Genomic DNA, 26,520 nt, shown 5'->3' with positions numbered 1-26,520 from the left:
TGTGCCATTGGTTCCCACCAGTCAATGTGTTCTGCCCAGCTGCCAGTGCTGGACTCAGATATTGCTAGTACCACTGCCACCACCAAGAATTACTCTCTGTTCTCACATCTGAATGTCACCAGCCCCTGCTCCTTATGGGTACATATAATTGGTGAGTGCTGCGCATACATGCAGCTGTGCCCTGGCTGTAAGGGATGCTGGGAATACAGGTACCCCACTCTGTAGCCACTATAGAGGATGAGGGCCCTGCCTCTCCAGAAGACTTATACATAGGGGAATTCAGCATCTGAACAGCCAGAAGCATGCCCAATGTCCATTATAGTCACAACAGATTTTTTTTTTTTTTAGTCTTAAGATTGAGATGTCTTGGCCGGGCATGGTGGCTTACACTTGTAATCCCAGCACTTTGGGAGGCCGAGGTGGACGAATCATGAGGTCAGGAGATTGAGACCATCCTGGCCAACATGGTGAAACCCCATGTCTACTAAAAATACAAAAATTAGCTGGGCATGGTGACGTGTGCCTGTAGTCCCAGCTACTCAGGAGGCTGAGGCAGGAGACTCACTTGAACCAGGGAGGCGGAGGTTGCAGTGAGCTGAGATTGCACCACTGCACTCCAGCCTGGGTGACAGAGTGAGACTCTGTCTTGAAAAAAAAAAAAAGAAATGATTGAGATATCTTACCAGTGGCCACATCATACAATATGAGAACAAATAAACATTTAAATATTTACCTTTTTCTAACAATACTAATAGAATTTCTGAACTGTCTTTGGTTATTAGGTTCACTTTGTTTTACAGAAACAGTTTCTATAGAATACGTTTTATAAAAATTGTGATCAAAGTTTCACCATATGCCTTTCTTTCTGGAAGTGATAAAAAATGAAAAAAAAGTGGAACAATAATACATTTTTTTTTTTTTTTTTTGAGACGGAGTCTCGCTTTGTCACCCAGGCTGGAGTGCAGTGGCACAATCTCGGCTCACTGCAAGCTCCGCCTCCCGGGTTCACGCCATTCTCCTGCCTCAGCCTCTCCAAGTAGCTGGGACTACAGGCGCCCGCCACCACGCCTGGCTAATTTTTTTGTATTTTTAGTAGAGACGGAGTTTCACTGTGGTCTCAATCTCCTGACCTCGTGATCCGCCTGCCTCGGCCTCCCAAAGTGCTGGGATTACAAGCGTGAGCCACCGCGCCCAGCCCACAATAATACATTATGACAATATATGCTCTCCTCCCTCGCTCTGTCCCTTCCCCTCCTTCCCTCCCTCCCTCCCACCCTCCCTCCCTCCCTCCCTCCCTCCCTCCGTCCCTTCCTCCCTCCCTCCCTCCGTCCCTTCCCTCCTTCCTTCCTTCCTTCCTTCCTTCCTTCCTTCCTTCCTTCCTTCCTTCCATAAACGCTTACCAAGTGCATACTATATGCCAGGCCCTGTGTTTGGTGCTAGAAAATCAAAGATAAATAAGACATGCTCTTTACCATCATGCTGTCCTCAATATCATAAGGGAAGACAGACATGGAAGAAATAATTGCCCTGAAATGTTAGCAGTGTTGGGATAGAAACAGGGTTCCATTGGAATACAAAAGCTATAGTGTTTTTTTCACCCTGTGGAAACAAGAGGTTAGATAAAGCTTCATGGAGGAGATGACATTTGAATTGAGCCTTCAAAACCATAAGTGGTCACCAGGCTGAAAGCAGACAGACATTTCCGGGGCAGGCAACTCATAATGACAGAGGCGTTTGAACCAGAGCAACTTCATCTTGAGTAGGGGCTGAGTAAAATAGGGCTGAGACCTACTGGGCTGCATTCCCAGGAGTTTAGGCATTCTAAGTCACAGAATGAGATCGGAGGTCGGCATAAGAGACAAGTCACAAAGACCTTGCTGACAAAACAGTGAGGTAAAGAAGCAGGCTAAAACCTACCAAAACCAAGACAGCCATGCAAGTGACCTCTGGTTGTCCTCACTGCTCATTATATGTTAATTAGAATATATTAGCATGCTAAAGGACACTCCCACCAGTGCCCTGACAGTTTACAAATGCTGTAGCAACATCAAGAAGATACCCTACATGGTCTAAAGCGGGGAGGAACCCTTAGTTTCAAGAATTGCCCACCACTTTCCTGGAAAACTCATGAATAATCCACCCCTTGTTTAGCATATAATCAAGAAATAACTATAAGTATAATTAGTCGGGCAGCCCATGCCACCGTTCTGCCTATGGAGTAGGCATTCTTCTGTTTCTTTACTTCTCTAATGACCTTGCTTTCACTTTACTCTATGGACTCACACGGAATTCTTTCTTGCGGGAGGTCCCCTGCTCTCTTGGGGTCTGGGTCAGGCCCCTTTTCCGGTAACAATAATGACAGAATAGGGGCCTAAAAAAGAGGTGATCAGTGAAAGGGTCTCTAAGGGCTTGTGGTGGCTGGGTCATAGAGTCTAGGGAGGAGGGTAGGGGTGGGGGGCTGGTGGACCCTGAGAAACACAGCCTGAGAGAAGAGAAGGCATTGCACTTCAAACTCTAAGAGGTGTGGAGCTTATCTGGACAGCATAGAGAGCTGTAGAAGGCAGTAACATGATCAGATTTAGGTTTTCAAAAGATCACGGTGGCAGTGAGGAAAAGATTTGGAATGGGATCAAAAGCCAGGGGACCACCCGGGAGACAATGCAGTCCAGGCAGAAGATGAGAAAATCCTCAAGTGCTGCAGGAGCAATGGGAATGGAGAAGAGGAGATAAAATAATTTTTTAGGGTCAGGCATGGTGGTTCACGCCTGTAATCCCAGCACTTCGGAAGGCCCGAGGCGGGCGGATCACCTGAGGTCAGGAGTTCAAGGCCAGCCTGGCCAATGTGGCAAAACCCCGTCTCTACTAAAAATACAAAAATTAGCTGGGCATGGTGGCAGGCGCTTGTAGTCCCAGCTACTCAGGAGGCTGAGGCAGGAGAATGGTGTGAACCTGGGAGGCAGAGGTTGCAGTGAGCCGAGATCGCGCCACTGCACTCCAGCCTGGCGACAGAGGGAAACTCTATCTCAATAATAGTAATCATACAAATTTTTTAGGAGCTGGAATTTGTAGGGATCTATATGGCTGAGAAGAAAGGCTGGCGGTGCCATTCCCCAGAGAAGCCTGGAGGAGTAACAGGATCTTGTCTGGGAAGAGGAGGCTGGTTGGGTAGAGACAAACTAACACTCTAGGTTTTGACCGTGTTGGTTTTGAAGTGCCTGTGGATCATCCAATAGAAATGCGCATTGGTAAAGGAGCAGAGTTCAGGAGAAAGGTCCAGGCTTAGGGTCAAAAATAGAGATTCAGGTCTATAGTTATCTCACCAAGAAACCTCTAGGCTCTCCCAGAAGTGGAGACTAGAAGAAATCTAACAACGTATGTCCCTAAGTGTGAAACTGGAAATTCAGGCTTAGTCTCTAAATTCCAAAGCAGGAGCAAAATCTCAGAAAACTGAAATCTCCTAAATCTCAGACAATTTAAAATTAAAAAAAAAAGAAAAAGCATTGCATTTAGCAGGAGTTACAAGTTTTGACAATAGAAAAGACACTAGGTTAGCAGTCCTGTCTGTGTCCTTCCATACAAATTCAACCCACCACTTGCTTTGTGATGGCAGGAGATTAATCTGGACTCAATTAGTTTTTCTTTGCAAAATGAGAACTGAATGAATTCTGTGGTCTCTTGTGGGGTCCCACCCTGGCTGCAAATAAAGCCACATCCTTTCGTTTTTCAAATTAAACCTGACTTGAGCTTCCAGAGATTGTCGGAGTATCCAATCCCTCTTTCTAAATTGCCCAGATTACTCAGTTCTAGTAATAAACACCTTTTGGAGAGAAAACGGATATCTATGACCAGTCTGCTAGGTAGGAGGTGTTTCACCCTTGTCACAGCCTCACTGCAGACCCACACGGTGACAGTTCAGTGCAGCCTCGTCTCCTGTGACGATGCCACTGCCGGCTTGGATCTTTGCACTGAGTGGTTCTTCAGGGGAGGATGTGATTGGCTCTGAAGGCTCACAACTGTTGGGTTGCATTTCTTTGCTGGGCCATTTCCCCCAACAACTTGTCAACGCCTGGGCCTAGAGGACTTTGCAGGCCCAGCCACACCCTGCACCCAAACCACCTCTGTGCCACTCTGCTGTTGTAGAGTTGGATTACCCTTCTACATACCCCCCTTGACATCATGGTGAGTTCCCCTTTCAGGAACACTTAGGGTCTTTTCCTGCCAACAGAACCTGGTCAGCCCACTCCAATCCATCAGTTGAGTAGTTTGTGGACTTACTCATTTACTTTACATTAAAATGATTCTTCCCAGAGCAACGGACACCTCCAGGAAGACTTGCTATCTCTAGCATAGAGAAGTGATTGGTGCATTTTAAATGGTGACCTTCTTTCATTTAAAAACAAAAGGTAAAACAATTCTAATTAGCAACGGTAAGAAAAAGTGTCAGAGGCCTTTGAACCAGAGCAACTCCATCTTGAATAGGAGCTGGGCGAAATGAGGCTGACACCTACATACTGGGCTGCATTCCCAGATGGGTAAGACATTCTAAGTCACAGGATAAAATATGAGGTTGGCACAAGATACCGGTCATAAAGACCTTGCTGATAAAAATAGATTGCAGTAAAGAAGCTGGCCAAATCCCACCAAAACCAAGATGGCAATGAGATTGACCTCTGGCCATCCTCACTGCAACATTCCCACCAGTGCCATGACAGTTTACAAATGCCATGGCATCAACAGGAAGTTACCCTATATGGTCTAAAAAGGGGAGGTATGAATAATCCACTCCTTGTTTAGCTATCATCAAGAAATAGCCATAAAAATGGGCAACCAGCAGCCCTTGGGGCTGCTCTGTCTATGGAGTAGCCATCCTTTTATTCCTTTACTTTCGTAATAAACTTGCTTTCACTTTACTCTATGGACTCGCCCTGAATTCTTTCTTGCACGAGATCCAAGAACCCTGTCTTCGGGTCTGGATCCAGACCCCTTTCCTGTAACAAAAGGAGGAGACAAAAGGAAGGATGAGGAAATCTCACTCTGAGAAGCAAAACTTGTTTCAGTCAGCGCCCCATTAAGCAGAGGCAGTCACTGGTTGGAAATCATCTGCCAGGGTCCAAGTTTTCAGCTGAGTCTGTGGGAAATTGGTGCAGTATGTGGGTAGGGGGAGTCCATCTGCATGACAGAAAGGATGGGTGGTGGTCACCACCACCCACCCAGCAGCCACCTGGCCACATATGGTGGCCACATGCTGTGAGGGTGCTTCCTGCTTTCTCTCCTCTTGGATATAAAAGTGAGGGCCAACCACGGGCTGCCCAGAGGCCTGGGGGTGAGAGTGTCCATCCTGAGGCATCAAAAAAGTGTGGGTGGAGGCTGAGTGATTTTTGAAAAAGAGAAAGGGCAGCTTTGCAAGGCAGTGTGGGGACAGCAGACTGGGCTGATGCATAAGGCCGCAAAACAACCCAGAAAAACATCTCCATGGCTTGCACAATCATCCTCTGAATATGTGTCATCAAACACGAGACCATCTTTACCTGGCAATAACGCAGCTGAAATCAGTCATTTAAGGAGTTTCTCACTAGTACTGAGCCCAACATGGTCTTTAACTGTTGTCTACCCCATAAAAAAAAAAATTAAAATAGGAGCCTGAAGTGCAGGAAAAGTTTATTTTCTTCTTAATCACATGAAATGTTGTGAGTACAGAGCCAGAGAATAGGCCTGAACTGGATGTTTTTTAGATGCCTTAAATTTAAACAGCTGGGGTTTTTTTCTTCTTTTTTTCTTTTCTTTTTTACAGTAACTGCACTATCCCATTTAACTTTTTGAAATGAAGGATTTGGGTTTTCTTAGGGAGTCTACATTTCATCTTAAAGCTGGAACACAGCATCTTTAACTTTTCTCTAAAGATCTCTGAGGATCAGGATCCTGTTTTTGCTTCTTCATCTTATATGTCTGGGAAATCGTAGAGACAGAACCCAGCCGAATGACTTCAGCCACGACAGACTGGTTTAAGGAGCACGGAATATATACCTGGTAGTTCCAGGACCCTACATCCCATCAGATGCAAACCTAAGAAAGTGACTTGCTGATCCCTGGTTTTTTAATTAGAGAACAAGCCAAGAGAAAACGTACAATTTTATAACTAGTGGTTGCTATAATTAAAGTTATTAGTTAAGGAAGAGCTGTTACTTGGGGCAAAACAATCAGAAGGAAATTTTAGCAATTAAGTCAAATTCATTGCGGTGGTGAGTTTTTTTCCTTTCTGGAAAACAAAACAACCTCAGGCAAGTGTTCTCAAAGAGCATCCTGACTCTGCAGTGGCTGGAGAGCAAACAGGGAACAGTGAACTGTGCTGTTGACTCTATCAGTAGGTTAATTAAGAAAGCTGTTAGTGATGATAAAAAAAAAAAGCCAGCACATTTTCAGTTCATATTGACAAAATCCATGACATCGGCAGAACTGATGTTTGTTCAATACGAAGAAGATATGCTAGAGGCATTTAGGGGAAAAGGAGGACAAAGGAAGCTTATAGTTCAGTACGGGATGTCCCGTATTAATGTTAGCAGAGTTGTTCATTTGAAATTCCATGTGTCGTTTCCTCTCCTATAAATTATGTAAGCAGAGGTGTTTAGGGCCTCAGATGCCATCAGGAAAAAAAAAAAACAAAACCTAGTTCTCTCATAATGAGGTAATCACAAAGGAGCACTGATTTGGGAGTTGAGAGACTGAATTCTGGTTCTAGATCTGCATCTAACGTGCTGTGTGGTTGGGGACAGTGGATTTGACTCCGTGGCTTTCCATTTATAGACTCTATGTATCTTTTAAGTACAGTCCAGTTTCAGAAACACAACAAACCTACCTTTCCTATGTAGCATCTTCCTTTGGGGGAAATACATTCAAAACTTCAATATGGGATGATAGGAACCTATTGCCCACCGGGCATTACCAGTCCACCTGATCCACCCGATGGGCTGAGCGAGAGGGAGTCCCTCCTGTTCCAGCTGCTGCTGGGGTCTGGGCAAAGACTGAGGAGGAGTCTGAGAGGAGACAGTGTTGGAGATCACCCTACATGAGCGAATCCTGAAGGCAGACCTTGTCCAGGACAAGGCTTCTACTTCCCAGTGAAGCTTTATTTTATCTGCTTAGCGTTTAGTGTTCTGTTTCTCTCTTGTTCCCATTCCCCTAGTTTGTCCCCTTGGAGCAACCAAGCACGTAGTATTTGTGCAGTTGCTTAGGGGAAATGGAGAGGAGTGAAGAGTGTTCTTTCTAGACTCTGGGGTAGAACTCCATTTTCTTTTTTCTTTTTTTCTTTTTTTTTTTTTTTGAGATGGAATCTTGCTCTGTCGCCCAGGCTGGAGTGCAGTGGTGCAATCTCGGCTCACCACAACCTCCGCCTGCCGGATTCAAGTGATTCTCCTGCCTCAGCCTCCTGAGTAGCTGAGACTACAGGCGCCCACCACCACGCCTGGCTAATTTTTGTATTTTTAGTAGAGACAGGGTTTCACCATATTGGCCAGGCTGGTCTTGAACTCCTGACCTCATGTGATCCCCCCACCTCAGCCTCCCAAACTGTTGGGATTACAGGAGTGAGCCACTGCGCCTGGCCCTCTTTTTCTTTCTTAGGAGGCTACTACTGGTGCACTCCTAGTTGGTATCGGCCCAGGGCAGGAGTCACTAGAGAAAAGAGGAAGTGAGGGAGAAGGCACCTCTCACAGTTTGCCTAGGAGGGAAGGGAGATGTAATCAATGCACTCATAATATTTTAACACAATTACTCCTCACCTAGGAGACGAGTTTACAGCGTGATTTCTGGAGGCCTTTTTTTATCTGTCAATATTTGAGCATTTTTAGTGACTTAGGTTCTAAATTTGGACCTTTTTAATGTCTAGTTTGTTAAAAGTGAAAAGTATTGACTCTCAAAATTCAGAGATTAGATTAAGAAATAAAAATACATTTAGATAACCCCACTTCCTCTGATGTATACGAGTAAGGATATTGTATGTCTGGATGAAGTAGCGACACGGCATACTGAAAAAGCCCAAAGGAAAGAGAGAGACCCTGTAAGTTACACGAAAGGGCCCCAGGACATCATTGGGAAAGTCTTTTTTTTTTTTTTTGAAACGGAGTCTTGCTCTGTCACCCAGGCTGGAGTGCAGTGGCAGGATCTTGGCTCACTGCAACCTCCGCCTCCCGACTTCAAGCGATTCTCCTGCTTCAGCCTCCTGAGTAGCTGGGACTACAGGCACGTGCCACCACGCCTGGCTAATTTTTTTGTATTTTTAGTAGAGACGGGGTTTCACCATGTTAGCTAGGATGGTCTCGATCTCCTGACTTCATGATCCCCCCGCTTTGGTCTCCCAAAGTGCTGGGAATACAGGCATGAGCCACTGCACCCGGCTGGGAAAGTCTTAATAGCAAGAGAAAAATAAGTGGATGGTAGTGAACTGGGATGATCAGAGTTGCAGAAACTGGGCTTGGAGAGTGTAGAGAGAAATGGAAGCTTACCTAACTAAATACACCAGGACGTCCATAATAGCACAATTCCAGAACTCATCTCTAAGCCAGAGGCACAGAAAGGGACTCTTGCTTTTAAACAGTGCCAATCTGAGCAGCATGAGACTCTATTGGTTATTTACCTCTAGTTCATCCAGTCACACCTCAAATTTGCTCCACACGATGTCAAGCTTAGTCAAATTGACCAAATGCAGGGAAAAGGATGGCAGAAAAGAGGTGCTAACAGAAACAAAGAGAAGGGAAAGCTAGTGAGAATCTGACATCTCATTTTTGACAAGAAGTCACACTACTTTCGGAGACATGTACAATCTTTCCATTTCCATGAGTTCTTTCTCCAAGGCCTCTAGATATCATACTTTGATTATTATCATTAGACTCCTCAAAATCCTGTATGTCTCTTCATGTCTATGGAATAAAGTGCAGACATCTCAGCCTGGCCCTTGCAAAGATTCCTACTTACCTACATCCACATATGTGTTAGACAAACTCAGAAACAAAGCAAACCTGCGCCTGTGCATAGAAGGCACGTGATGACTGTTGGTCTCCATAGTGGATATTACTGGTTGCTTACCCAGCACTCATCTAGTTTATTTGTTCCTTTCACCTGTAAGAGTGCTTGTTCAACTACATGCTGAACAAAGGAATTGTTCCTTTAACCTTTAATTGTTCTACATGCTCTTATCCTACATGCAGAAACGCATCTTGTTGGGGAAGGGAGGCCTTGATTGGTCTAAGAATCATCTAGAACCACTCATCAGTGATTGGTTCAGGCATGTCCTACAATTCAGCTCTGGCTGATGAAATGTGAGAAGTGCCTCTGCAAAAATTTCCTTGCTCTGGGAAGTCACAGGGAGAGGCCAAATCTGTCATTGGATGTTCCATGTTTGGCTGTGAATCCTGGAATTAAGTCAACCAAGGATGGATGAGCAGAGAGATGGGAAGAGCTTGCGTCCTTCATGGCATTTCCAGCTGCCGAAGCAACTAACTCACAAACCCAGCCTACCTCTGTAGATCGTATTAGAGAATGTCATCAAGTTCCTTGTTTTAAATCAGTGACGTCAGCATTTCGACAACTTTCAGCCAAAAGCATGTCACACAATTCCACGCCACTCTTACTTCCTGTTTTAGCCTATTTCCAGCTTGGATCTTCACATATCCAGGTCCCCAGCCAACACACCTATGCTTCTCCATAAATGCCTTGATATCTCTCTCCCTCTGACCAGCTATTGAAGCCGTGACTATTAAAAACCTCGCTAGGGCCGGGTGTGGTGGCTCATGCATGTAATCCCAGCACTTTGGGAGGCTGAAGCAGGGGGATTGCTTGAGTTCAGGAGTTTGAGACCAGACTGAGCAACATGGCAAAACCCTGTCTCTACAAAATAAAAAAACTAGCCAGGTATGGCGGCACACACCTGTGATCCTAGCTACCAGGGAGGCTGAGGTGGGAGGATCACCAGAGCCTGGGACGTCAAGGCTGCAGTGAGCCATGATCCTGCCATTGCACTTCAGCCTGGGCAACAGAGTAAGACCCTGTCTCAAAAAAAAAAAAAAAAAGCCTCATTAAAACATCACTACCACTGATATGGTTTGGATGCTGTCGTCTCTGGATCTCCTGTTGAATTGTAATCCTCAATATTGGAGGTGGGGCCGAGTGGGAGGTGCTTGGGTCATGGGGGTGGATCCCTCGTGGCTTGGTGCTATCCTTGCAATAGTCTGTAAGTTCTCGAATGATCTGGTTGTTTGAAAGTGTATTTCAGAAGGCACCTTCCCCACTTCTTTTTTTTTTTTTTGAGATGGGGTTTTGCTCTTGTCATCCAGGCTAGAGTGCAATGGTGCAATCTCAGCTCACTGCAACCTCCACCTCCTGGGTTCAAGCGATTCTCCTGCCTCAGCCTCCTGAATAGCTGGGATTACAGGCACGCACCACCATGCCTGGTTAATTTTGTATTTTTAATAGAGATAGGGTTTCTCCATGTTGATCAGGCTGGTCTCGAACTCCCGACCTTAGGTGATCTGCCCACCTCGATCTCCCAAAGTGCTGGGATTACAGGTGTGAGCCACGGCGCCCAGCTCCTTCCCCACTTTTTGCTCCTGCTCTGGCCTTGCGAAGTGCCTGCTCCTCCTTTACCTTCCACCATGAGCAAAAGCTTCCCAGTCCTCCCCAGAAGCCGAGAGGATGCTGGCACCATGCTACCTGTACAGCCTGCAGAACCACAAGCCAATTAATTCTCTTTTCTTCATAAATTACCCAGCCTCAGGTATTTATTTATAGCAACATAAGAACGGCCTAACACAACCACTAAGAATTTTTTCCTGATAACCTGCTCTCAGCTCTCAGCTGCCAGAAAGTTCTCCCATCTTTGAATTCCACAAGCCCTTGACTTGTCTATCTCTTAGGCATTTTAAATATTCTAGTTTGCATCAATTATTTGTGCGAATGTCATCTCTCTTTTCTAACTGGAAAACATGGGTCATATCATATATATCTTTGTATTCACTCCCTCTTAGAAGAGAGCCCTGTGTTTAACACAAAGCCCTAGAAATTTGTTGAAGGAAAGCAGATATTACCTGACGGATTTACCCCCCACCCTCTGAGAACTCACCCAAAACTCACTGGTGTAATAATGAAAGTAAGAATACTAATTATGTAGTTGATTCTTAAAATGTCACCTCCACATGAGAAATGTACAAAAGTGAAATTTTAACAATATGGCCCCTCTGGTAGGTCTGATTGAATAAAATGTAATGATAACGATTGAATTACATTGTAAACAATAATATCAAGTGCCTGGTAAAACTCTTTGCATTTAAAATATAAGAGCAAATAATGTAGAGATCCCGGCCATGGCATTCACTGTAATAAAATAGTCAGATGCCCAAATTTCAAAAACAAATTCACAGCAAAATGGGAACAAAAGATAGTGCAGAGATTGTGCTCTCAACTCATTTGATGAAGTATTGGCTGATAGGATTTATAATACTGTGATAAACCTAATGAATTTGGGAATTGCCAACTTGTATGAGATGAAGATTATATTTTATACTGTGAAGTGGCATTAGAATTATGACTCTTTACTCTCCAAAATCATGGGTCATGACACTTGCATTTCTCTTTTATGGAGTGTTTTTAAAACAATGACTTTATTCACTAATCTCTCACCGATGTCTCACTGTAAGGATACAGCCAAAGTTGGAGAGACACTAACTTCATCATATTTTATTTTGACTTAAAAGATTTTTGTTTTGTTTTGTTTTGTTTTGTTTGAGACTGAGTCTCTCTCTGTCGCCCAGGCTGGAGTGCAATGGTGCAATCTCGGCTCACTGCAACCTCTGCCTCCCAGGCTCAAGTGATTCTCCTGCCTCAGACTCCCGAGTAGCTGGGATTACAGGCATGTGCCGCCGCACCCAGCTAATTTTTGTATTTTTAGTAGAGATGAGGTTTCACCATGTTGCCCAGGCTGGCCTCGAACTCCTGACCTCAGGTAATCCACTTGCCTTGGCCTCTCAAAGTGCTGGGATTACAGGCATGAGCCACTACACACGGCCTTGACTTAAAAGATTTTATACTTGCAGAAAATCACAGAGGATAATATTACAGATACTCCATATACCCAGAATCCTGATTCAACATCATAATATTTTGCCACAGTTGCGTTCAATTTTTTTAAACAAGATAAAATATTACAGACAAAATCAGTATGTCTCCCTCATCCAGCTCCCTTTTCTTCCCTCCCAGAGGCAAGCACTATACAGAAGTTGACAGATTTCCTGTTCACATTTCCCTACTTTTGCTACGTAAGATGAATCCATCAAGAATACATAGCATTGTTTTGAGTGGCATCATACCATACAGTCTGAACTAGTCTACCTGGATTCCCATTCCAGATCTGTCACTTATTAGATGACCTGGGGCAAATTATATAACCTCTCCACACTTCAGTGCTGTCGTTTGTAAAATGGTGATAATTATACCTTACTTCACAGAGTTTTTGTGATGATTAAATGAGATAAAATGGAGATGCTGCTTAACACCATGCCTGGTGCATAGAAAGAACTATGTGTTTGCTCTGACGATGATGTTGATGGTAATTTCAATTTACACAGATGTCATCATAGCATAATATTCTTTTACAAGTTGCTCTTATGAGATTTATCAGTAGAGCTTCTGTAGATCTAATTCTTTTATTTAATTGGTTCACTATTATTTCAATAAGCCAGGCTTTATACACTCCATTCTGCTATTGATTCCCTATGTCGTTTCTGAATTTTAGCTATTAAAAAAAAAAGACACATGAACACATATGCTTATTGCAGCACTATTTACAATAGCAAAGACTTGGAACCAACGCAAATGCCCATCAATGACAGACTGGATAAAGAAAATGTGGCACATATACACCATGGAATACCATGCAGCCATAAAAAAGAATGAGTTCATGTCCTTTGGAGGGACATGGATAAAGCTGGAAACCATCATCCTCAGCAAACTAACACAAGAACAGAAAACCAAACACCGCATGTTCTCACTCATAAGTAGGAGTTGAACAATGAGAACACGTGGACACAGGGAGGGGAACATCACACACCAGGGCCCGTTGGGGAGTAGCGGGCAAGGGGAGGGACAGCATTAGGACAAATACCTAATGCATGTGGGGCTTAAAACCTAGATGATGGGTTGATAGGTGCAGCAAACCACCATGGCACATGTATACGTATTAACAAACCTGCATGTTCTGCACCTGTATCCCAGAACTTCAAGTAAAAGAAAAAAAGAAAAAAAGGCTTGGAAAGTTTTCATCAGGCAAGAAAAAAAAACAAAAAAACCTTCAATGGCTATCTTTGTGCAGGTTGTTATTGTTTTTACCCTCACATTTGAAAAATAATTTAGCTGGGTATAGAATTCTTGACTCCAAGTTATTTTCTTTCATAACTTTAAAGTGAACCTGATTCCTGTTTTTCGTAGGTTTATATGTTTCTTTCTTGAAGCTTTCAGGATTTTCTTTGAAATTTTGCCACAGTATATCTGGTAAGAGGTTATATTGAAAAAAAAAGTTATTTACCCTATTTATAATTCTATACATGCTTTCAGACTGAGAACTAATGTTTTCCTTCAAAATTGAGAAAAAAAATTGAATTATTTTCTGAAATATTGACTCTCCTTTAATCTTTTTATTCAGTTAATTTAGAAATTCTTTGAAAAGGATTTTGTTATTTCTGGATAAATTATTTATCCCAATATTTATTTTATATTTTGTACCTTTATCCCTCCTTCCTGTGATATTCAGAATACATTTTTATTCAAGCTTAATATCCACTACTTTGTGATTTGGTTATGTTCATTATGATTTTATTATGTTTTATTTTTAATTTAGGCAAAATTTATGTAGAATAAAATGTGCAGGCCAGGCGTAGTAACTCACGCCTGTAATCCCAGCACTTTGGGAGGCCAAGGCGGGTGGATTGCCTGAGCTCAGGTGTTTGAGACAAGCCTGGGCAACACGGTGAAACAACGTCTCTACTAAAAATACAAAAAATTAGCCAGGCATGGTGCCCTGTGCCTGTAATCCCAGCTACTTGGGAGGCTGAGACAGGAGAGTCGCTTCAACCTGGGAGGTACAGGTTGCAGTGAGCCGAGATCATGCCACTGCACTCCAGCCTGGGTGACAGGGCAAAACTCTGTCTCAGAAAAAAACAAAAACAAAAACAAAAAAACTATTAAATGTAAATCCAATGACTTTTGACAGGTATAAACAACACCCCAATCAAAAGTTACATTTTCGGCCAGGCGCGGTGGCTCATACCTGTAATCCCAGCACTTTGGGAGGCTGAAGTGGGCAGATCACTTGAGGTCAGGAGTTCGAGACCAGCCTGGCCAACTTGGCGAAACTCGTCTCTACTAAAAGTACAAAAATTAACCCGGCATGGTGGCGGGCGCCTGTAATCCCAGCTACTCGGGAGGCTGAGGCAGGAGAATCACTTGAACCCAGGAGGCGGAGGTTGCAGTGAGCTGTGCTAAGATCGGGCGACTGCACTCCAGCCTGGGTGACAGAGTCCTAGGGTCTGGCCCTGACTCTAGAACATGGGGCTTATTCATAAGGTGTGGCTTTTCTAGGGTCTCAATCTAATGTCTTATGTTTTTAGCAAGGGTTCTCCACTCTGGATGGGCCATAATCCCAATGCCTCCAAACTCTGCATGATCTCTAATATCTCTGTCCAGCTCTCAGCCTCCCAGCAGCAGGCTTCACAGAATCAGGCCCTGTACATGTGCTTCCCAGTTCTCGGCCCAGGATCTGAGGGCCGTCTCCATGAAGATTTCTTGGGGCCCAGCTCTGCAAAGCTCCCTGCCTTTCTGGTGCCATGCCTCTACCCATTCTAGCTGCTTCCAAAATACTTTTCAAGTAATAGGTGATAATATTGGGCACGTCCATCTTGTTTCTGATTTTAATAAGAATTTCTTTAGTATTTCAATTTGTTGGTTTCTGATGAATACTTTATCTTGTTTAGAAATTTCTTTCTATTCTTTTACTTAGAGATTTTACCACAAATACTTACCAAATTATATTAATTGCTCTTTTGTCATATATTGGTATAATCCCGTATTTTCTTCTTAATTTATTAATGGAACACATTATGTTGATAAACTTCCAAATGAACAGTGATTCTTCAATTCCTATAATAAATCCTTATTTTATATACTATTAGATATGGTTTAAAATTTTTCAGGTCCTTAACGTTTAAATTACTAAAGCAGAATGATAATAAACTTTAAACTATAAGGGCCTTTTTTTAAGAAAAGAAGGAAAAATATTTAAACTAAGCCTACAAAGACACGTTGATTAATCATAGTGAAAATAAGTTAATTCTGCCTTTGTCTACTTGTATCTCTGAGACCACTGCAATATTAACACATTTATGACAGAGGTTGCAAATTTTTTTGTGAAAAATCAGACCTTGGGGATGACCTTGAGCAGCAGGATATAAATAACTCCCACAAGCTTAGCGTTCCAATAATGGAGTACTAGGTTAAAGACTAAGTTGACACTGTGAAGAGTGCAAAGAACTTGGAATCCTAGCTGTGCCACTTATGGACCAGTGATCTTGTTGAAGTCACTTACCTTCCCTGAGATTCAGTTACCATCTCTCTGTAAAATGGGCGTGAACATCACTCATAACCTGCAAGGTAAATGCGAGCGTCAAACGTGGTGATGAGTGTTTTGTAAATGGTAGGTTACTGGCCATTGTTAGTGGCTATTCTTTATTACAAGTGGTCCCCAAGGACTACACAGCTGACATGGGACGTTCCTTGTTTAGAAATGGGCTGTGGGAAGATTCTCTTTTGATCCTTGTCACTCCTACCACTGGATTCACTTGTCCTGGCTGCTTGGGAGTGATCCCTGAGGGTCCCATTTTTGTTTGGAGAGCCGTGAAAGGGAAGAAGTAATCCACTCTCATTTCCAAGAAGAGAGGGGAAAAAAGGAAAAGGGAAGCGAAAAATTATCTGCTCCTGAGTGGGAAAGGAGGACAGAAATGTAAAGGAAAGTCACAGCTAGAGACAGAGACTGCAGCAAAGGCAGAGTTTATACCTTCCTAGGTATATTCTTGCTAGGAAGATGTTATTGTTTTTCCTAAAGAAACAATGGGAAATTCTATTAATACTCCAATTCAACTGCCTTAAAACTTGCATAAATTTTCACAGGCAGGCCTGGAAACGAATGCATTTTGGATTAGAAACAATTTACAAAACATTTGGTAACAAAACTCACCTATCTGTTTCTACCTAGATTCTTTAAATACATCTCACCAGCTAAGGCTTGAAATGCCTAGACCTAAGACAGTAACACTTACTAAGGGTTCCACCTGGGAAAGGAGCTGAAGAATGGCCATCAAGCCCCAGGAGATACAGCTGAGGAAAGCAGCTATCTCCTTTCAAAAAGCCATGCAAATGCTTCAGAATGGTCTTTGACGAGCAGTCACCAAAACATCCAGTTGAGTGTTAGAGACTCAGGGCTGCTCGGATATTAGGCAATAAGAATAATGGAGAGTTCCAGGCAATTTCAGAGTTGAAAGTGTCTTAAAGAAAATCCAAGGAAGCTTATTCTTGGCTAGGTGGCCCAAGATTTATAGGTACCCAGACATAGTAATTCAACACATGTACACATATTCCCCTCAGCCTGAGGCTCTGAGCAATACAACTACTAAGGATAATGTTAGGAATGAAGCACATTGACTTGGACTAATTTAACTTATGTTTCAGATAATGGGTAGCAAAGTTCCCACAAAAGTTCAGCTTTTCTTCTCATTTCTCTTTCGTCTGAATTTAAATCCTTAGTTTCCCTAGGTGTTTCGGTATTCTGGGAGTTCTGATTTCCCCAAAAGAGACAAAGAAAGACCCTCTGCATTTATAACAAGAGCAGAGCATGTTTAATGGTTCAGTTCGAAAACACTCAAGACAGCTATAGGAGAAGTTGGGGTGATAGGCAGCTATGTGTTGGCAGCATGATACACTTAGGACACGTTCTACTTTTTATTTGTAATGTTATGTGTTTCATTGGTAGCCTGGTTTGTTGTTTTTCAGGAGAATCACTGCAAAGATAAAAATATGCTTTAAGGTTGCTATTCTTTTCGCATTTACAATCCAGGGAATAGGCCTGTCTGCTTTTCCATTTGTCTCCCTTGGGAGACACAAAATTGATTTATGAAGTTGGATTATCTTGGGTTGATGCAAAGAGGTCAGATACTATTCAAAAATAGTGATGGAAAAAGGATTTAAAAAAGAAAACAAGATGGCAGGAGAAAAAAATAAGGGAGAAGTGAAAATGATGATTAATGTTAATGATGCTGTTTTAACTGAGACTTTTAAAGGCTGCAAAACACTGAGAAATCAAATTAATGACCTGGAAAATAGACTCAGATTAAGAAATATCAGGTTGGAGGATAGTCTTGATGGGGTGGAAGTAAGAGAAACAGTGACCTTCTTTTTTCCCCCAACATACAATGTTGCAAAACTGCTTTGGATGAATAATTGTAATTTCTTCCACAAGCCATATCTTCATTTCCCCACAACTTGATGCAGGAACAGCAATTCTTATTTTGTGTGTGGGATGAGAAATTCTTGCAGGGAAAAGGCAAATATAATATCTTAATTTCCCCTGGTTCTGATGGTTTTTTGTTTCTGTGGAGAAGCTGACCAAGCCACCCACTTTGATTGTTTTCTAGAATGTAGGGCTTCAAACAAAGTTATTAAGAGTCTAAAGATTGGCCGGGCACAGTGGCTCAGGCCTGTAATCTCAGCACTCTGGAAGGCCGAGGTGGGTGGATCATCTGGGGTCAGGTCATGGTGAAACCCTGTCTCTACTAAAAACACAAAAATTAGCCAGGTGTGGTGGCACACACCTGTAATGCCAGCTACTCGGGAGGCTGAGGCAGGAGAATTGCTTGAACCCGGGAGACAGAGGTTGCAGTGAGTTGAGATTGTGCCATTGCCCTCCAGTCTCAGCAACAGAGCAAGACGTCATCTCAAAAAAAAAAAAAAAAAGAAAGAAAAAGAAAAGAAAAAGAGTCTAAAGATTATGAGACAAATACTCATCTGGTTGGCTGCAATTATCATATTTAAAACATAAAGTCCCTTGGACTGTTAATAGGTGTCTTTTCTAGATTGTGCTGAATCAAAGTAATTTTTGAATAGTAAAGAGGAAAGTGTTTGAGAAAGGAAGTGAGACTAAAAAACATTTTCTTTCTTCCTGATCCTACCTGGAAATTTCCAGGATCTGTTCTGTAGTCACAGCCAGTGGTCTACCCTAATAATAGATAACAGCAATTGAACATTTACCCTATGCCAGACACTGTTCTAAGTATAAATTCAGTTAGTCCTCAATATAATTGAAAGAGGTAGATATTATTATTGCCTCCATTCTAAAGAGGAGAAAAGCGTGCTGCAGAAGGGTTAAGTCATTGCCCGAGGTCACACAGCTATTACAAGAGAGGCAGGATTCATATCCGAGCTATTCTGGCTCCAGAATCCACACTTTCAACCACAATACTGTGGTTCTGTTATATAAAGACACTGAGATTTAAAAAAGAATCTATTTCTGGCCATTTTTGAAAAAATATATTTATTGAACCCAAGAATAGTTATTTTAGCAATAGGAAGTCTCTTTTTTGTTACCCATTCATTTCATAAAATGAGTTTGAACACAAAACAGGCCAGTCTTTACACTGCCAAAAAAAACAGTACAATAAGGTGTGGAGAGAGAGGGGGAAACCCATGTTTAGGAAGGACTTTGTATTACCCCCCTGGCTTGAATAGGACTGACTCTGATATATTCCTTTTTAAAAAATACAAAGAGTTTGAGACCAGCCTGACCAACATGGAGAAACCCCATCTCTATTAAAAATACAAAATTAGCTGGGCGTGGTGGCACATGACTGTAATCCTAGCTACTCAGGAGGCTGAGGCAGGAGAATTGCTTGAACCCGGGAGGTGAAGGTTGCAGTGAGCTGAGATCACGCCATTGCACTCCAGCCTGGGCAACAAGAGTGAAACTCCGTCTCAATAATAATAATAATAATAATAATAATAGTTGTATATGTATACACAAAATGAAAATAATTGACTTTAAAAGTCAATGCATTTCTTTTGACATAATGGCTGGTTTAAATTACTCAGGAATAGTGATTAATGCAACAAATGTTTTAACTAAGAGCATGGAAGAAAGGAGATCTTCTGAACCACGTAAGTCAGAAGGTGTGAGAAGTTCCTGAATTACCAGGGACAGAGACATTCTTAGAAGAGAAGAATGGCTAGCCAATCCACCCATCAGAGCAATAGGAAGTGCGGTATCTCTTGACATGATGGGAATCTCAGCACCACAGGATTAGAAACAGGATGTGTCTCTGCCATCCAAAGAATAATTAAAGCAGCCTCTCAAAATGGTAAAAGTGGCTATAAACCAGCCAATGTTCCTTGAAGAGTAGAGGGTGCAGTGTTCAGCAAAATAGGGCAAAGTAGAAGAGATTAGCCCCCAAAATATAGCAAAGTATTGTACAGAATCAGGAACTCAGAAAAGAGACAAAAGGACAACCACTTCTTGTCCCAGCTACTTTTACACCTAACACTTTTTTCTTCCTGCTTCTTAAGGTACAATGTTGGCCACAAAAGTGGAAGAAATGGTGGCTCATGCCTGTAATCCCAACACCTTGGGAGGCCGAGGTGGGTGGATCACCTGAGGTCAGGAGTTCAAGACCAGCCTGATGAACATGGTAAAACTCCATCCCCACTAAAAATACACAATTAGCTGGGCGTGGTGACAGGAGCCTGTAATCCCACCTACTTGGGAGGCTAAGGCAGGAGAATCGCCTGAATCCGGGAGGCAGAGGTTGCAGTGAGCAGAGAGTGCGCCATTGCCCTCCTGCCTGGGCGACAAGAGTGAAACTCTGTCTCAAAAAAAAAAAAAAAAAAAAAATGGAAAAAAGCCTCCATGTGATTTGAGAGCTCTGGTGAGGGGAAAGTCACCTCAAGTAACAGGCATAAGAATTCAGAAAAATAAAAATGAAAAACCATGGCATTCCATAAGAACAGTAATAGCTGTACATCTTGGACGTCATCGCTTAGAGTCAAAAGAAGACGTTAGTTTAGACTTATACTTCCCACACTGATATTAAGCAAAACTCGTTTTTTATAGTTTTTTAATAATTTTCTGGCTGTGTGAAAGAAAATTCCTCAAAATTTTGCGTGAGGAGAGGTGGCTAAAATAACTTCAGGAGTTCTCTCTTTTGCAAGGCTACAGTGCCCTTGCACTTTTATTAATTATTTATGATAATATGAGTTAAAACCACGTTTGATGAAAATGCAGCCATAACAGTGATTATTCCAGTGGATAAAGAAACCAGATTTTGTGCTTGCAGACACGGGCAAAGTAGGTATAAAAATCTCCTGGCAGATATTTCTGTTTGTGAAATGCGGACAACGCTTCTACGGATTTGCAGTAGTGGCGGTTAATAAGATGGAGGCATTTAACATTCATTCTGCACCTACACAATGCCAGTCTTGACAGCCTGTGAGTAGAGATTTCAGACCCGCAGGTGCTGCCGTGTGCAAGGCATTACTCTCAGTTGTGATTTTTTAAATTATGGATTTATGTTGAGCAGTTTTTATTGCAGACTGCACATGAAGCCTCCTAGAGGCATTTTACTTTGTGCTTTATGTTGTGGTAAAAATTACCATCAACATTATGCAAATCCAAAGAATGATGGAGGTTTGGTTAGGATTCATGTGAGACATGAGATTTCACATTTCTAATTTGGTCAATGAAATACCAATTTACAACTGGGTTGAAGAATTTTAATTCTACTAAAGATTGATATTCTTGTAAGATATATTCCGTGTATATTTTCCAAAGCCACACACCTTATCACTTTATCACGAAATTAATCAGGGGTCATCAGAGAAACAGACCATTGGGACATACACAGAGAGAGAGAGAGAGAGAGAGAGAAGAGGGAAGATTTATTATGAGGAGTTGGCTCACATGATTATGGAGGGTAAAAACTCCCATGGCTTGCGGTTTGCAAACTGGAGACCAAGGGAAGCAGTGGTGTAATTCCGGTCCAAGTCTGAAGACCTGGGAACCAGTGGAACCTAATGTGTGAACCCTAGTCCAAGGGCAAAAGAAGGCCGATCTCCCAACTCAGGCAGACGGCAAGTAAGAAGGGAATGAATCCAATCTTCCTCCACTTGTTGATCTTTTTTTTTCTTTTTTTTTTGAGACAGTCTTGCTGTGCTGCCCAGGCTGGAGTACAGTGGCGAGATCTTGGCTCACTAAAATCTCTGCCTCCTGGGTTCAAGCAATTCTCCTCCCTCAGCCTCCCGAGTGGCTGGGATTACAGGCATGTGCCACCACGCCTGACTAATTTTTGTATTTTTAGTAGTGAAGGGGTTTCACCATGTTGGCCAGGCTGGTCTCAAACTCCTGACCTCAAGCGATCGGCCCACCTTGGCCTCCTAAAGTGCTGGGATTACAGGCATGAGCCACCACACCCAGCTGACCTCCACTTGTTCTCTTCAAGCCTTCAATGGGTTGGATGATGCCAGCCCACACGGGGGGGGGGCCATCTACTTTCCTGAGTCTGCTGATTCAAATGCTGACCACCTCAGTAAATATCCTCACAGAGACACCCAGAAATAATGTTTAATGTGGGCACTCCATGATCAAGTCAACACATAAAATTAACCATCACAACACCCCTTCATTAAAAGTTAGAAGAACAGAAATCTTTATAAATATCTCATAAAGAGCCAAGTACCTTGACCAATTCCACAGGTAGTGAGAGATGGAAGCCAAGTTACAGACCCAAAGAACTCTGATCTCAAAGCCACTGCTGTTTGCACAATATCACAATTTAAAGGTTAGCTAATTTAATGTTTTGCCTTTTTTACTTAATACTGTCCCAAAGCACACTAGATGCTGAACTTTCTTCAGGGGATATATACTGTTTTATCAAATACCTCAGCCAACAGTGTTTTTAAACATTAAAAAATACATATCTTGACCGGGTGCAGTGGCTCACACCTGTAATCCCAGCACTTTGGGAGGCCAATGCGGGCGGATCGTGAGGTCAAGAGATTGAGACCATCCTGGCCAACATGGTGAAACCCCATTTCTACTAAAAATACAAAAATTAGCTGGGCGTGGTGGTGTGCGCCTGTAGTCCCAGCTGTCAGGGAGGCTGAGATGGGAGAATTGCTTGAACCTGGGAGGCGGAGGTTGCAGTGGGCTGAGATCGCGCCATTGCACTCTAGCCTGCTGACAGAGCAAGACTTGGTCTCAAAAGAAAAGAAAAAAAAATCCCATATCTTTTGGAATGTCAGTGTTGAGGGTGAAGATCGGGGATGCTGGGATGTTTGTCCTGTGGCTTCTGGACTCTGTTGGAGGCACAGATTGCTGCTCTGCATCCGGCCCTCCTCGAGCCTGGTTGGGGTTTTGCATAGTTAATGCGGTGGGGGGGTGACCACTCCTTTCTTTAGTTGTAGAGAGTCAGAGAACAGTTTAGTTACATTTTAATTGGAAGGGAGATAGAATTTTGGGAGGGATACTTAAGTAACAAGATAAGAGAAAGAGATGGAAATGTATTTCCCGGAGATCACTGAGGAAAGAAAGAATAATATTGAATCTAGCCAGCATGTTTCAAATGTGTCTTTGCACTAAGATGGGTATACGTGGGTGTATATTGGCTGTTTCTAAGCTTTAGATCTGTAGGGAATGAAAAAATGTAAAATGACCTCTCTTCCCCCACAAAAGAGTAATTCAACATAATATGCTTCAAAGCAGGGTTGAATAATACTAGCACCCAGTTTATTCTGCGACACGGATTTTATAATTACAGGATTGGAAATCTTCAGTTTTTCCCCAAATGTCCACTCCACCCCCTCTGAGACCTTCCTTTACTGGTGCTCTGTTCCTTCCCAGGAAGCAGATTGGCTGTTTTATTTTTCAAATGCTGTGTTTTCTGTACTCCCTAATTTCTTTCTAGGAATCCATTCCATACCCCAACAAAGATACAAATGTTCCTTGTCATGCACATACCTCACATATAGGCTTATGCCACAGTTACTGAAACATCAGATTCATTGAACAGTTTTTAAATTAATTTCAAATTCAGTCTCAACCTCTCTGGCAAAGCGAGACCTGCAACACGGATCACGTGTCTTGAGTAGCCCCCACCTCCCTACCCAGCGATAAGATCTATTTTCACCGCAGAAGCACACGCATTGCCCCATGCTGACAGTCACTTGTTTTAGCATTGGCTAATCACCAATATGTTCTGTTAAGTGAGATTCATAGATGCTGATTGCATTTATTGCATAAATTACTTCATTATTAAAATCAGGTCATCTGAGCCCCCAAACCATTAACATGAAGACTATTAACATAATTTCATAAGCTAATAAATCAAGCACAGGAAAAGAATTAAAGGGTTCTTAGTGATAAGTGTTTCTTCAGAGATTAAGGAACACAATTTTCTTATGCATATATTAACATTTTATGAGTGGATTCATGCAAGAGCAGTTTTTTCTCTCTGCATACATGACTCACTTCATCTTCTCCATACTTGGCCTCTGAAGCTGGTTTTCAAAATTAAGATTTTTTTTTTCCCTTTCAAATAACTGTAATGCAATTTTTGATTGAACTCATTAGCTTTCTGTGATATGCACTACCTATGATATTCCTATCTTTTTGCATGTCTTAGGCTGCAAAAGCTTTAGGGTGAGGAGAGGAGGGAAGGTAAAGTTGGAAGAAAGAACACCTTAGATTTGTTTTAGATAGTGCAATTTTCATTCTAGGTGAATTTCAAATGTATTCCTACTCTTAAGAGGTTCTGGTGAAGTTCTAATTATCTCTCTAATTACAACACATACTGAGGTTAAGTGTTCTTATCAAATGGTGCATTAAAAATGGGTTTTATTCCCAGGCTAGATGTAATAGGCTGTGATACTGGCCTGAACACACAGAAATTGGTTCCCTCGTTCATTTCACTTACCAGATTGTGAAAGATTCTGGAGGTCGGAGCCATCATTATCCGGTGCAATGATGTTGCCTAGAAACGAAGATAAGTTCCAATGTAAATTAGACTATAACAACTTTATCCTTTGTGCAATTTGTGTAATGTTTTAGCAAATAGCGAATGATGAATCATAATTGAAATATGCAGAATGCCGTTAGCAGGCATTGTGTTTGATTTTATAAGTGAATTTGGGCGACTGGTGGAGCCGATGGTTCTTTCTAGGAACAAGTGTAGTGACCAAATCAAACTTCGACATTTTCTAGTGACTACGAATAGTCCCCTGAATAAAGTTCAAACTACCCTGGACTCTCTCATGTGCGCCTATTTAAAACCCTTCAACAGCTTCTTATTGCTCTTAGAATTCAAAACAAAACAAAACGAAATTTCTCAACACAGCCTCCAACCCCCACAATGGTCTAGCCTGCCCTTCATGGTCCAGCTTCATCTCACAGCTTTGTTCACTATGCTGCTTGCTTTCAGTTCTTTGTTAGTGCCAGTTTCCTTCCCAGGGCTTTCACATGGGCTTCCTTCTCGGATTCTTTTATATTTATATATATATATACTGTAAGTTCTGGGATACATGTGCAGAACGTGCAGGTTTGTTACATAGGTATACACGTGCCATGGTGGTTTGCTGCACACATCAACCCGTCATCTACATTAGGTATTTCTCCTAATGCTATCCCTCCCCTGTCCCCCTACAACCGGGCAGGCCCCGGTGTGTGATGTTCCCCTCCTTGCGCCCATGTGTTCTATTGTTCAACTCCCACTTATGAGTGTTTTCTGTTCCTGTGTTAGTTTGCTGAGAATTATGGTTTCCAGCTTCAACCATATCCCTACAAAGGACATGAACTCATTCTTTTTTATGGCTGCATAGTATTCCATGGTGTATATGTGCCACATTTTCTTTATCCAGTCTATCATTCCTTCTCGGATTCTAATGCTCTTCTCTGCACTTTGAACCCATTAGCTTCTATTTAGTCTCCAGATCTCAGCTCAAGAACCACTTCCTCAAGGAAGCGTTCCTTGATCTCTTTGATTAGGTCAAATCTTTCTTGGCTATGATAATACCACTTATATATCTGCCACAGTTGCAATTGCAAATTTTTTAGTGTGGTTATTTTTTAAATTATTAACAAGTTTACAAGGTGAAAAAATCAAAATGAAATAGAAAAATATGCTAAGCCATCTAGCTCTGATTTTACTCCATTACTTCTCCATTTGGAGGTAAACATTATTAGTTTCTTATTTACCTTTCCAGTATTTCTTATTTTGCAAGGACAAATGCAAATATTTATATTTTTGTTTTCCCCTTTTTAACACAAAAGATAACATACATAATGCATATTCCACATCAGGCTTTTTTCCCTTTACAATATACTCTGGAGCCTGTTCTATGTCAAAACATAGAGAACCTCCTCCTTCCTTTTTACAGTGGCATTGTATTCTACCGTGTAACTCTTCTATTGCATGGAACCCATTCCTTAAGTTGGCTGTTTGGTTGTTTTCAATCTTTTGCTATTAGAAATACTGCTGTCACAATGGCCACATGTAAGCATTATTTCATGCATGTGCAGATTATATGTAGAGTAAATAACGTGCAGGATTGGTTTGCTGGGTGAAAGGATAAATACACCAATAATTTTGGTAGGTATTGCTGTTACGTGTCAATTTTCTTCCCAGAAACCTCTGTGGCCAGTAGCATCTTTGCCTGAGTTCTTGTCCTGCATCCAGGAAGAATGAGGTATGCAGACAAGTGAAGGGTGAACAAGATGAAGAGGAGCTTTATTCAGTGTTAGAGAGCTCAGAGGAGACCCACAGTGGGTGGTTCAGGTAGCTCCTCTCTGTAAGCAGGTCGTATTGTGGAGTGTTCAGTTCTCAGCAGAGAGGAGGCCCTGGAGAGGGTGGCTTCTCTCCACAGGCAGGTCGTTCAGACATCTCGGCAGGTCTCTGAAGCTTTCAGCAGAGAGGGTACCTCCTCTCTGCAGCTAGCCAGCCTTTTTCCCCACTCCACCCTCTGCCCTCCTGCCCTGCTTCAGCTGAGCCCGGCAGCTTTTATGGACCTCAGAGTGGAGGAAGTGTGTGCTGATTGGTCCATGGGCGGGCCTGGAGGCGGCACCAAAAGTCCCCACCCTTTTGGCGGGACTGGCAGCCCAGCCCCCAGCCTTACCAGAGACCTGCCCCGTTCCGCCCAGGAATCAATCAGCCTCACGCTGCCATTCATGGCTCTGGAGCTTGGCCTTAACCCTCTACCAGATTGGAACAGGTGCTGGGAGGGGAGAGAAGCCAAGCAGCCGGAGGAGACACCCACAAGCCTGCAAGGAATGGAGGACCCTTCCCGGGCCCCCGAGTGTGCAGCCTGCAGAGATACCCCGGTCCTGTACCTGGGAGAGCGGCAGCAGCTACACCGGAGGAGCTCCCGCTTGTCCCCGGCGCCTGCCTGCTCCGTGGA

General features: G+C 42.6%; 1 long non-coding RNA gene across 1 annotated transcript in view; it reads right to left on the bottom strand.

Annotated features, from left to right (window-relative positions):
• LOC129472969 (uncharacterized) overlaps window positions 1–26,077 on the bottom strand; it is a 38,523-nt gene extending 12,446 nt beyond the window's left edge. The window contains exons 1-3 of the long non-coding RNA XR_008654160.2: window positions 25,733–26,077; window positions 24,045–24,101; window positions 15,623–15,680 (exon numbers count right to left, since the gene is read on the bottom strand). This is a non-coding gene — a long non-coding RNA (uncharacterized lncRNA). The remainder of the gene's footprint in view (window positions 1–15,622; window positions 15,681–24,044; window positions 24,102–25,732) is intronic.
• Window positions 26,078–26,520: the final 443 nt, after the last annotated feature.

The sequence above is a fragment of the Symphalangus syndactylus genome, chromosome 23 (genome assembly GCF_028878055.3).
Source record: "Symphalangus syndactylus isolate Jambi chromosome 23, NHGRI_mSymSyn1-v2.1_pri, whole genome shotgun sequence".
NCBI classification, from domain to species: Eukaryota; Metazoa; Chordata; class Mammalia; order Primates; family Hylobatidae; genus Symphalangus; species Symphalangus syndactylus.
Note: the sequence above shows the minus strand (reverse complement) of the source record. Positions and strands in the feature narration are given on the sequence as shown.